The sequence below is a fragment of the Amblyomma mixtum genome, chromosome 3, assembly GCF_055824585.1.
Source record: "Amblyomma mixtum isolate Tamu chromosome 3, ASM5582458v1, whole genome shotgun sequence".
Classification (NCBI taxonomy): domain Eukaryota; kingdom Metazoa; phylum Arthropoda; class Arachnida; order Ixodida; family Ixodidae; genus Amblyomma; species Amblyomma mixtum.
Genome location: NC_143014.1, coordinates 219,942,851 through 219,956,658, shown reverse-complemented (window position 1 = coordinate 219,956,658; position 13,808 = coordinate 219,942,851). Strand labels below are relative to the sequence as shown.

The following is a 13,808-nucleotide window of genomic DNA, read 5'->3' as shown; positions in this document are numbered from 1 at the left end:
GTGATCACGTCACGAGACGCTCTGCGTGCGCGCTCCCTTCTCAGTTTTTTTTCTTCTATGCAAGCCCCCCAAAACAAGGTTTTAATTAGTAGTGCAGCAGAGCCTTTCCCTCGCTCGCCCACTTGACCGCTCCGCACAGACACCACTTATCCTTCATGCATCTTGCGTACGCCTTGACTCCAATGAACGACATGGGCTTCGGAGCGGAGAAAAGACACAAACACACAGAACACAAACACACATGAAAAAAAGCAAACGGGCGGTTGCCGGGCCCGCACTTCGCCGTGTTTTTCGAACAGAACCGCCCAAGCAACCACAGATATCCGTCAGACGTACGAGCTAGATCCGAACGTCCTTTGCCGAGATCGGACGTCCATCGGACGTACGAACACAATCCGATTTCGGATATCCGTATTCGTACATCCGCCGGACGTACGGACAGTGTCCACTTTTGTATATCCGCATGAGAGACGAGGTGGACGTCCGAAGGATATAAGGTCAAGTATTTTCCCAGGCCATGAGTATGGACGTTTTTTATTTCACAGAAAATTCGAGTCTTTCGTGTATGTATACTGTTTTATTTGCATCAGTTGGAGGCCGCCAACGAGCTAAATTTATCTAAGAGGAGAAGCAGGTGTTGCAGAATTTTGCAAGAACTCAATGACTAGTTTTATATTTATAAAACTTCTCCAAATTAGAGGAGTTGCGCGACATGTCCACTGTTTTGCTAGCTAAACTTGCCATTGAAACCATTCGTAAGCATCAAAACTCCCGTGCATTCTGCTATCACCATCATCATAGATATCAGTTCGCGGTCAGACCAATCCAATCCATCAGTACGGCTCCGTAGCGCTGTTGTTGATATGTCGCGTAGTGTTGTCGCGCAGATCTTTATAGCTCTGTTATTATAAAATGTGGCTTTGTTCGGTCTGTGGACGAAAGTTGTATGAAACTTAAGCAATTCGAAAGATACGGGAAGCGCCTGAAGCTCTTCTGGAACACCGGAATCCCGTACTGCGTCGACCTTGGTGTAAAGAAGGCTTAGTGCACATGTGATTGCCTACGAAGGTATGTATCCAGTACACTTCTTGGAACTTTGCTTCTAGGACAATGCAGCATGCTCATATAACATTCGTTCACAGGACAGTGGGAGCAGTAAGCGCGAGGAGATGGCTTCCCCAAGTGTGTGCTGTTCTCGCACTTTCGGGAGCCTACATCACACAGCTGCGGGAGCCCTCAACTCGCGCGACTAATTCCCACTCCTCTTCAAAGTTGCGGGATGGAGTGTTTTCGCATCTTGTTAATTTTTAAGGCATCGCTATGTTCACTGTTCCTATATAAAGAATGACAACGCGCGAAAGGCAGACCATAGGAAGCACGTGAGGTCGCAGTGGTTCGCAACGGAAGCTTTGCGGCTTTCTGTGCTCAGTCGCGTACAGTGCTGCGCAGGTTAGTGCCCTAAGGCTCATGAAAATAAATAAAGAACAGATACATTGTCAAATATGGTGTGGAAAAGTGAGAGCTGTTATTGCTTTATATTTATTGAAGTGTTTGTTAAAGTGCATTGTCTGTTATACTTGCAGCATTAAACACTTCTATTAATTGGTTCCAATGTTTTTACTTAGGCTACTGCATTGTACCATTTGTTTCACATGACTGATGTTTGCCGCGTTCTTTTTTATTTCAGAAATCCTGTGGGTGTGAAGATTACGGATGTGTGTCCCAAGCTTGCCACATTTGAAGAGTCACATTTAAGAAATTTTCCGAATGTAACCCATTGCTCTGCTGATGTATCATCAACCACAATAAAATATGCGTGCTATGCATCAAATTGTTTTTGGTTTTATTGCATTGTGCGGAAAAAAGCACGCATGCACCATATATGCGAATATTCGAGAAAGATCCGCCAATGGACGTACTCAACTGGACGTCCGTCGGCGGGCGAACCGTATACCTTTGGCCACCTTTCGGACGGCCGATGGACGTCTACCGGCTGTTTGCGGATGTTCAGCGGATGTACAGAACATCCGAAATAGACCTCTGTCGGCCGTCCGAAAGATATCGGTGGTTGCTTGGGCGACTTCCGCCCCTCCGCTCGTGAAGCGGTGGGGAGGCCTAAAAAAAAATGAAAAGGTGGCTCGCTAACTGGGAATGACAAACAGATGTATGAAAGGATGCGCTCGCTAACAAGTCTTGGTGGTCGAGCCGATCGCGCCTCTCGATCGTTCAGTGTGCGCGCCCGCAGCGCCCCCCCCCCTCCCCTCGAACAGACCCAGCAGCAAAAACCAAGAAAAGAATTCTATTGAAGGCGGGGCCATGATGCAGCCCTGTGACGCACTCCACAGACACCACGCCTCCGGCTTACATCGGAGAAGGAAGGGGTGATTTTGCCTTGCCGAGCCTACTCGACGAGGAGCGGGAGAGAAAAATTTCGAGGAGGGAATGGAAGGAGAGGAGGCTCGCTCAAAGTGAGGTAGAGAGTGTTTGCGACCATGGGGTGGGCAGGGGCCCTTTAATTAAGTATTGTTAATTAAGCTGCCTTAAGCCAGTCGCTCTAAGGAAGCAAAACAGTGCCTTGTATGCCTTGATGGCAGTCGACTGCTCTGTCCATGGTCCCAGGATCTTATCCTCTGTTAAAGGGCGATGATCAATGGGCAGTTCAGCGCACAACGCAGTGTATGTCTTTCGCCAAAGCAGAGTACTCACACAGGAGATGCACTGTTGTTTCCTCGCAACTACATGTTTCACAAATAGGGCTGTCGGTCATTCCAATCCAGAATGTGTATTGCTTTGTAAATGCAACACCAAGCTATAGACGGCTCAGCAATGCTGCTTCACGACGCAGTACATTATGAAGAAAATAAAAGTGCAGTCCAGGGTCCAATGCTCTGAGGCGACGGCTGAAAAACTGGCCAGTGTTCCATGCAGAAAGCGTGAGCTTATGCGCCAATCCTAGTTCACACAGTGCGTCATACTTTGAAGTCTGTCATTGTGTGCAGATTGGGCAGCCTTGTTCGCATGGTGGCTTCCTTTGATACCGCAGCGTCCTGGCAGCCATTGAAAAATGACATCATGACCTTTTGATATGGCGCACGATACTCCTCGCGAATCACTGCAACCAGTTGTTCGTGCGAACCACAGCGTGGAGCAGCTTGCAGGCCTTGAAAGGCTGCTTTAGAATCAGTGAAAACTGATCATTTGTGAGAGGTTCTTGGCATGATGACTGAACTGCAGCCTGAAGGGCAGCTGTTTCACACCAATTGAGGAAGTGAGGTAGGTCGTCTTCACCTTCCTCAAGATATGTACAGTCTTTGTGAAAAGTATACAGCCCAAGGGGTCTGCTTCTGAGCCCTGCAGTGCAGCTCCTCTTGAATTCTCAGGGACGCTATTCTCATAAAGGAAGTAAAGTCCTCAACCCTCCCAAGCTTTGGACTGTCAAATATGCTTCAGATCTAGACGTACAAAGACGTACTGAAAAAGACATACTGTACCTAGCTGGGATCGCCACAGACCCAAGGGAACTTGATCAGATAACTGGGCGATCTGTGCATAGACATCGATACGATGACTATGGTTAGAATGCAAATGTTCCAACGTATGTGATCTAGCCGTTTGAGAGCAGCCAGTGATATATCAGCTTTCTTCGTAATTCCAGGAATATAAAGGTGCACCTGAGGTTTATGTAGACTCTATAAGGGCGAGCATGGTGCGAAAGTCCAATTTCAAGCTATAGTGGTTTCCTTGATCAAGCTCTGTATGCTTTGCATATCTACAGAAACAGAGCAGAGTTAATGTGTTGGATTATTTTAATCATTTCCACCACCACCAAGAGACATATAATTAAATAAAATGGCTTTGGCCAATGGATATTAAAGTGGCACTGGCTCCAGGAGAGGATGCCATGACAGGTATATAAGTGGGTGAAAAAGTATACATTGCGGTAATATTGTACTCATGTTCACGTTGACACCTCATCACATTTAGACCAATTAAGCATGTCAAGGATGAAGGCAATAAAAATGTCATACAGCACAGATTTTTGGCTCCTGCTAGCATTCCATCCAACAGATTACAGTGTTCACGTGCGTGTTACATGCCTGCTTGTTTGTCTTGATTTCTGTGCACGCACATACGTGCCATTCTAAAAACTTCAGTTCCACTACAAAAACTTTGTCACGAGGCACACTGTTTCTCAGCAGCCTTAGGAGAAAAGTCAATTGGTTCCATTTAGAATTTTGAATGTATTTTTTTTATTGGGCAACTTAAACCTCCTGTCTAAGCATTTAGGTGCAATACAAGTACACCAATGTTTGAGTTCAGTTGGCTATAGTCATTTGGTTTGGTTAGCTAGATGGCCATGTCATTTAAAAATTAAAAGTATCCAGTATGCCCAAAAACATTTCCATTCACTCAGACACTACAAACCAATGAAGTTCTAAAAAGTCTTACATTATGAATAAAATTTGCCCAATCCTGTACTGAAAGTTCACTTTTAGATGACAGGAAAATAAGTAAACTGTGGCACTCAAAAGTTGTCATATTATTCAAAACTGAAAGAAACTGAACCCTTTGGAAAGACTGTCTGGTGTCAGCTAGCTGCATATAGTTGCAATCAACAATTATTGACGCATACTGCCTTAACACCTGAAGGATAAGAAATAGCCTCAGATATGCTTTATATATATGCCATTGCTCAATCAATGAAAAGACAATTTTTTAGAACTAAATGGAACAACATATATGATGCACAACACCCTTTTACTGAGGGGGAATTCACTTCTCAATTTCTTAAACAGTATATACTGATACCATGGCAAACCTTTTGTATGACATGTTGCTTAGGGCTCCAATTTCATACAGATATCAGATACAATATCTACGGTTGTGAAGTTCTTATTTAATTTAAGTACCACACATGAGGCACTTTTAGCATTAATTGGACTGAAAATAACTCCTCATTTCTAAGTGAAATAAAAATGCCTTTTGCCATTGACCACATGTTTAATGCTAGAAGAAGCATATTAGAAATCACTGCACCAAATGATATTGAGAAACAAACTTTGCTCTGAGACTAATACAGCATCTCAAACCAAGGTTTATATCTTATAGGTGGTGGCATTTTGATTCACCAATTACTTGTGCAAACATGCTGATCTGCAAATGCTTGATTTCAGAACTAAATGTGACAGGCTCAAGATTCTTTTCCTAACTGCTAACCCCAGGGTAAGAATCAATCAGTCAAATTACTTCTAAATTAAAACAGGAGAAGAATTACGCAATCGTCACAGTTTGTACATCCCAATGCCGACTGTCTGGAATGATTGCTTTAAATTTAGTTTTTTTTTTCCGAGAACCATTAAAGGCACTATGAAACAAATTTATTGAGATTATGTAAAGATAGGCAATCCATCACTCGTCACTCCAGCGCAAGAATTTTTGAGCTAGCATCAATAACAACGAAGTTATAGGCGATTAAAAATCACCCTCCTCCTCTCCCCCCTCAACTCGTACGCGCGGGGCACCATAAAAAAATAAAGAAAACAGCTCCGGGATTGGGCTCCGCCCATGAAAACGTCATTCGCTGACGTTAGGTTTACAACTTCCGGTTGTCGCACTCGCGAGGAGCAGCGTGCGTCGGCAGCGTCTCTCCGGTCTCGGCGCTTTCTTGGATTGCGGCGCGCGTCGGGTTTCTTTGCTAGTTGGCAGAATGGACCCGGACCCGTTCCCGGCTCACACAATGTTTTATTTTTTTGTGCGCTGGTTCGGCCGTCACACCGATGCTGCCAAGTCTTGGTGTGAAACACCGTGCATATACTGAGCCTAGCTCTCGAATGATGTTGGACACCCGGCTGCGGGATCGCAAAATCGCGCCGCCTGACTTAGAACACAAGGAACATACGGTATTACGGTCGTAAAACGGACGGGAGAGTCAAAGAAGGTCGGGACCGAGTCTGCATGTCGAAGCAGCAGCCGAATGTGAACAGCAGCAGTACGTAGCCGTCAGGCCAAGGCCCTCCGCGACAGCTAACGCTTCGAATTCGTCCTGTGCCCTAAGTAAATGCGGCACCTTTTTTTAAGTTCTCGTAGATAAAATTGTCTTCCATCGCAGATCATATCGTGTAAACGTCCATACCGATCGCTGTAAGCTGGAAACTCACCTTCCCGGCGGGAAGAAACAGTGTCGGCAGCGACTTCGGTCGAAGCTTCAGGTGCTTGACATGCATGCCTGACTATCGAACGAGCGCTGGATTATAGTAGTAAGCGTCAGGTGCGAAGTGTCGACCGCAAACGCGGAGTCTTCGGCGTGCGTGCGACGCTGGCAGTCCGATGCGCTCCATCCAGGCTGCTCGCTCACGCACGTCTCTAGGAGTAACATGCCTGAGTTCAACACCTCGCCAGTCACTGGGTTTGCAGCCGACGACACAGCACGGCGTATTCATCTTGGGCGGTCGAAAAAGGCACTGCTAGTGGCTCCCGAACTCGCGACAGAAAGAGGCGGCAGAGGTAAATTAAAACCATATGCGCGAAGGCAATGCCCTCGCTCGCGCTTGCCCCAGGGGGTCGCGCGGCAGCTCGAGCAGACGATTTTCACCGCTACCGGAAGTGTGCCCGTGACGTCGAAGCTGCCGCGGCTCTAGCGAATGACAGCGTGTGGTGGCCTGCCGACGTCATGGGACTAGTGACGTCTATCTTCCCGGTTTTGGTTTCAGAAGGTCTGTTCGATTGAGGACTGGTTCTCTGCACTAATTCTGAAAAAGTTCCGTCGGTGCCGGCGCGGTGCAATTCCAGTTTCTTGGTGCAGGTGCAGCGCGTCAGCAGCGTCACAAATCACTGGTGCGGAGATTTTCAATCGAGCGCGTGCACGCACAGGCCTTGTCGTCTGCTATCCGGTTCTCGTCCGTCGTGGTGTGTTGTGTTGCGGTGCGTCGCGTCTGTTTTTCGTGCCTCGTGGAGTCATGGACTACGACATCGCCGAATCCACTTTTATGGAATTTTCTGAGTCGTCAGACAGCGAAGATGAGGAAGCAGACGTGGTGCTTTCTTTTGCAGCAACACAGTTCGGACAGACCGCAACAGAATCCCCAACTACTACGAAAGCGTAGTAGCTAGGTATTTCAGCTTCGAATTCAAGAGGCTGTTTAGGCTGTCGCGAGAAACGGGAAAAACTTCCTTTAGTTGGCCATTGATGTTAACAAACAAAACGTCGGCTGCGCGCGTCGTCTGCTTACGCCGTCAAACACGTGCACCACTATCCTGCACCTCCGTCTCTGACGGTGCCGCGGTTCTTTGCACCGAAGCGGCACCACGACTGCACCAAAATCAATCGCGGACGGTGGTGCAGGGGGCGCTGTGAATCGAGTGCTTTGGTGCAGCGCACCGTGAACCGGTTCCGGCGGTGCAGAGAACCACGGCTGAATCGAATGCAGCTAGAATTGCTCCCTACGAAGACACCAAGCGGCCCGCGAATTTTGAAAAACACGGTTTTTAAAAATTCATAATAAATTGCCGGCTGAGTTCCGAAGACTCATACTTGGTGTCAATGCTTCTGAGCATCACTTCTAACATTTACAAGCGGCTTTTAATTCTTTTCATGGTCCCTTTAAGTAATCAAACATGCTACCAAACTCCATAGCTGCATCTCATTCACTACTGAATCTTTAGGCAAGCTGCACAGTGTGTAGCCTTCTACTTGATATACACCAGTGTTTTATTTTGTATCAGAGGCAAACGAAATGTATATGAAATTCAGTGCTGGTTTCAATGTTTATTTTATTTCGGTGTTGCTTTTTGTTCCTTTTCATTCCATGTTTGGACATCCCACTCCTGTAATTGCCCACGATCAGGCCTAACAGCGTGAATAAATGGAATGAAAGTGAATGATGTCATCAGCATAAAACATAGAACAATTTACTCTCTCTGCAATTTTAAGTCTTTTTGATTATGTGTGCATAAGTGTGTATGCATGTGTGCGCTGCCATTAGTGCCCTTATTTGATAAATGTAGATCACTCTCCACTGATTTTTTTATGCTAGGCTAACATAAGTAGAAAAGAAACACATAAAGGCAAGTTCTACCTACAGTTCACAGATTAATATACATATATATCATGACCACGGTGTAAGATTATGTTTAGGTGCTAAGGGGCCCTGGTTCGATTTCCCCAACTCGACCAAGTTCCTACTCGCTTTTATTTAAAGGGGTGAAGACACCAAATTTTGAGGTTATAAAAAGCATGCTATGGGATTCCTAAGTATGCAAGGACACTCACAGCCAGGTGCTGGACGCAACAAACATTTAAAATATATTTTAATTTGGTTCCAAAGATTACCTAAATGCTCGCTCTCACCATCTAGACCCATTGCTAGCGCAATCAATGTTGACATCGGGAGCATGGGCGCCGCCATATTTGGTCACATGACCATTCCACCATCGCTGGCCTTCGGGCCTTCTCGTTTCGACGGCTGCCGGTGCGCTGGTGCCCGGCTGCAAGACACTTCTCCGGCTCTCGTTGTGCATAACGAGCTGCCGGATGCCACAAAAATTTCTTGTGAGTGTGCATAGAATGTGTTGGTGATGGAAAATGTTTGCTTCAACCAGCAGATTTACTCGTCTCCTTCAGACAGGCTTCAGGCATCGGCTCGAATGTGTCAACATACCGCAGTCAGCTACCTGCGCGTTCGTATTTATTTACTCAATGCACCACGTAACGATATTTGTGGACCGCATAACTTGTTGTCGAACTGCAGATTAAAAGCGGGTAAATGCCTGAAAGCGTGCTTTTGAGAGCTCTATATTTTTGCTGAATGGAGGAATATGTGTTCACAGTTATCAAGAACGTTCGCTGCTCAGCACTGTGCACGCGTCTTACAGCCGAACATCCGCGTGCATGTGATCGCTGGCCAATTGTCCAGATATTTACTTTATCCTCCGTTAACATTCCGGCTTCTAAAGGAAGAGTATGGATCTTTTTCAAGGACCACATCAGAAGCTCAGCGACGTTTGACCGTGCTCTCTTGCTAAGTAAAACTGAAAACTGCTTGGAGTTCAGCACCCGCAGATGTAAGCAGCCGGAATAAGCTGGAATATTCGAAGTCCTGTAAGGATAAGTTTCACCGCTGTCCTGTGCATTAGCGCACTTCTGTAGAGCTTTGCACTGGGTGACAGAATTTTATGTTGAAGCGCCTCCTTTGAGGACTTTTGCAAACGCTCAGTTGCTGCTTCACACCGTGCTAGCGTTAAGTATGCACGACAGTTTAGTGAGCACTGACGCCGAGGAAGCACTTATTGCAAAGGTCTAAAGCACCGATCATTCGATGTTTTGGATCAGTGTTTGTCGATGGCAAGAAAGGTTACAGGCATAGGTATGCTCATTCTGCGATTCCCGCAGGTACTGCTGGCGTTGAAGTAAACTGGGGCGGCATTTGTGATATGTTTATTTTTTCGTGGAACAACACATTAACATTCTGTTCTGCTTGGAAGCGGCATGAACTCGCAAGACAGCTCCTCCAAAAACGGCGGCAATTGTTTTGCGGTTTCGTTTATGTAACAAGCGCGTCTATTTTTCCGACTCTACACCACAGGGATATTAGATCTAGATATTAATTCAACAAACAGCTAAATTAATTCAACAATACGCATGACTTCCTTATCACAGCTGGGTTGTTTAAGAGTCACTTGACGTTCGTACACAAGCTGCACACAACAGCGTTTCGCAATGCGCGGTGATGCTGCTGACGCCGGCTTTGAAGGCCAGATGTGGCGGACCTCCTAGTGGTGCCATCTGTCGTGGAAAGAGCAAACTGCTCTCTGTAAACTGTCTGTAGTAACCAAAGTTTTAGTGATGTCAGACCAAAATACAGTGACGTATTATGAGCGGGGCACAGCCGCAGTTGAGGCACGAGTGACGACCCAGGTGAGCAGAGCTGATGCACCAGTGAGCTTCATTTGCTGCGAACCGCCACTCGCTCGGTTAGTTCTTGTGAACGTATTGCCGAATTAGTCATGCTTACTGAAATTTTGCAAAGTGCTTCGCATCCTCAGGCGAACCTGCGCGAGGCCCACAACTTTGTGGGCCCACGTCACCAGGCAAAGTAGTTGAGCATCCTAGAAAGTGACCTCACTGTCTAACTCGGCATTCTGAAACCAAAACTGAAAATCGTTCAACTAAAAATGCGATATTAAATTATTCACTGTGAATATATGAATCTTCGAGTGTGTATCATGCTTCCTAGAGCAATAAGAAACGTTTGAAACAAATAATGCGCCAACCCCAAATTTGGTGTCTCCACCCCTTTAATAATGCTTCTGGGATTTTGCGCTCATGGCAGACGCCGACGATGACAATGACTTTTCTGCTACACGGGGCCCTTAATGCTGTCGCAATAATATCTACGCAACCCTAAACTGAGATTGGCGGATTTCAGTTGAGAATTTTTGCAGCGACTTGTTGACTTAATAATGTTGGGTCACGAAATTCTACATGGAGCATTCTAGGGTCCTGCAAATTATGCTGCTGCATATTTGTTATAAATATTACCGGCATGTCTTATGGCTTTCATACCACCATGTTTTGTGGCACCAAAATGTACAACGGGTGGAAAGTGGCCACGAAATCGCTGAAGGAAATTAATTACTCTGCTGCCACGGCAAGTCGCATCTAGTGTGTCTATGTAGATGCTTCTTCAAAAAAGTGGCTTCCTCCACACAGAAACAGACAGCCCAGACCACTATTAGTAGCTTGAATTATTTCATTCGCCGACATCGTGACCTCTAGAACTACATCATGGGCAGCAAATGCTAGTGATATCTCAGCAAACCCGAAAAATATCAGATAGACTAATCTGAAAGCCCTGAAGGTCCCAGACATAAAATCATATGCCCATTTATTTTACTTTCCATATTTCACTGCATTGTCCTCAATTCGAATTCCGCCCAGTTTTTCACCCTCGATGCTTCTGCCTCATCAATGATAGCAAGCAAGATGCTATGCCTTCTTGAGGAATGCTGGTTACCTGGTTTTGATAGCTTAATTGAGAATATCTGCAAATGCACAACAGCCTACTCTTATTCTCTTAGCATAAAGGGCATTCTACCAAACATTCCAATAGAAGTGCGACTCCCCAGGTCACTTTATTATTCTAGACATTTCAGCACACGATGAGAGGCATGTTTTTAAGACTGTCATGTGCATGCTTGGGAAAATTGAACGCTCTCTCTTGTTTTCAGTGTCTTTCTTATCCCTCACTAAACAAGAGCAAGAATAAGCTGGAAGATCATCTTTGCAGTTCACACTTGTTAGCAAGTAGAAGTGATCTGGGCTGAAGGCTGCTGTCGACACACAGAATTGCCAAAATTGCCTCTGCTGACACAAACTTGGCCCCAGGGACGGGTCTATACAGGGGTGGGGAGGCAACACTTTCCCAAGCAAGACATTTTACAGAGGAAAACCATGCTGAACCCAAATTTTAGAAAAAAAAGAGGTCCAAAAAACACATGGTTCAAATGGGATTCCCCAACATCCACCAAACCACCCCCACAACAGTGATCCATAAGTCTACCCCTGCTCGTCACATGCCCATATATGTAACAACTTAAGCCAACAAGATGCATGGCTGTTTTCATGCCAGATGCGATTTTTGTTTTAGGAAGGAGCATAGAACTAGATTTAGAAATCACAATTTTATTTTTGTTACATGTACTATATTGTAGCAGATGAAATGGGTTTTATACAGGTGAAGGCTGGACGGAACACGGCTGGCCGCAAACAGCTCAGAGCCCAGATCAGTCTGCATGCACCTCCCTCTTCTTCCTCCAAGTCCTGAGTAAGCCGCTACGCGGCGTAACGGGCTATACGACGGGCTTCTTCGGCACAGCAGAGTATCTGGGCAACGGACGCGTTGTCGTTGAGGGAAAACGGGAAGATGGTATCGAGGAAAACGCGGGGAGTTCGGGCATATAGCAAATAGAAGGGAGAATACCCGGTGACCTCATGATTTGCCGTGTTATAAGCGTACGTCACATATGGCAACACGGCGTCCCAGTTGCGATGGTCAGACGAAACGTACAGGGACAACATAGTTGTCAGGGTGCGGTTGGTGCGTTCGGTAAGACCATTGATCTGCGGGTAGTACGGTGTAGAGTGCCGGTAGTCTGATCCACAGAGCCGGAGCATTTCTTCCACGACATCAGCAGTAAATTGCCGTCCACGATCACTTATTATAACACGGGGTGTGCCGTGGCGAAGAATAACAGAGTGGAGAAGAAATGACGAAACATCATCAGCCTTGGTGGTAGCGAGAGCAGCGGTTTCGGTGTATCGGGCAAGATAGTCCACGCAGACAATCACCCAACGGCGTCCCTCTAAAAACTTTGGGAAAGGACCAAGCAGGTCAATTCCAATCTTTTCAAAAGGGGAAGTGGGTGGTTTGACGGGCTGCAAAGGACCGGCCATCGTGGTGGTTCGTGCCTTAAGGCGTTGGCATTGTTCACGTCGCAACGTACTGCTTGGTGGTCTTATAAACTTGCGGCCAATAAAAACGCTGCCGAATTTGATGGAGGGTGCGAGAGAAGCCTGGATGACCAGATGTGATGTCATCGTGCATAGCGTGCAAGACTTGCGACCAGAGCCTTTTCGGGACGACCAAAAGCAGGGCAGCACCATTGACACAGTAGTTCTTGAACAAGATACCATGTTTGATAATAAATGGGGTTGAATCTACTCCTCCTTCTGCTGCTTCTATAAGGGGTTGCAGTGAAAGGCCCCTATGTTGCTCTCGGCTAAAGGTCGCCATACTGGGGAACGTCCGCTCGCACGAGGCTAAACACTCTTCGAAACCGTCTTCATCATTGGCTGAGGTTGGCAACGGGTGACGTGACAAGCAGTCTGCATCACTATGACGGCGCCCAGTTTTGTAGCAAACAGCAAAGTTATATTCTTGTAGGCGCAATGCCCAGCACGCCAGACGCCCAGATGGATCGCGAAGTCGATGAGCCAGCAGAGAGAATGATGGTCCGTAACAATGGTGAAGTGGCGTCCATACAGATAGGGTCGGAACTTGTGCACAGCGAACCCAACGGCGAGGCACTCCAATTCGGTGACAGTGTAGTTGCGCTCACATTTTGTTAACTTGCGGCTGGCATAGGCAATAACGTACCAGACCCACCGTGCAGCTGGACAAGCACCGCCCCAAGACCGACGCCACTGGCGTCAGTGTGGATCTCCGTCCGAGCAGAAGGGTCGAAGTGCCGCAGGAGGGGTGCTGACGTGAGAGAAGATTTCAGTTGATGAAAGTAGGAGTCGCACTCGGGGGTCCACACAAACTGCAAATCCTTATGCAGAAGAGAAGTGAGGGGGTGGGCAATCTGTGCAAAGCCAGCAATGAAGCGACGAAAATATGAAGAGAGTCCAAGGAAGCTCCGAAGGCTTTTCAGGGTGCGTGGAGGCTCGAAATCTCGTACTGCAGCGACCTTCTGCGGATCCGGCCTGATACCATCCTGGTTGACGAGGAAGCCAAGAACTAGAGTTTGCCGGTCCCCAAAATGGCACTTCTTTGAGTTCAAAATGAGTCCCGCCGTTCCGATGTATTCGAGAACAATATGGAGTCTTTCATTGTGCTCTTGGAAGGTCTTGCCAAAAATGATGACATCATCCAGGTAACACATGCAGATTTCCCATTTTAAGCCACGAAGGATCGTGTCCATAAATCGCTCGAACGTTGCGGGGGCGTTGCATAATCCAAATGGCATTACATTAAATTCGTACAAACCATCTGGTGTTACGAAGGCTGTCTTCTCACGGTCGGATGGAT

The 13,808-nt window shown here is 46.7% G+C and overlaps 1 long non-coding RNA gene across 1 annotated transcript; it reads left to right on the top strand.

Moving 5' to 3' along the window:
* The first annotated feature begins 608 nt into the window (after positions 1 to 608).
* Positions 609 to 1,831, top strand: LOC149353734 (uncharacterized). The gene is made up of 2 exons (XR_016289597.1): positions 609 to 1,068; positions 1,688 to 1,831. It is a non-coding gene; the product is annotated as an uncharacterized LOC149353734 (long non-coding RNA).
* Positions 1,832 to 13,808: the final 11,977 nt, after the last annotated feature.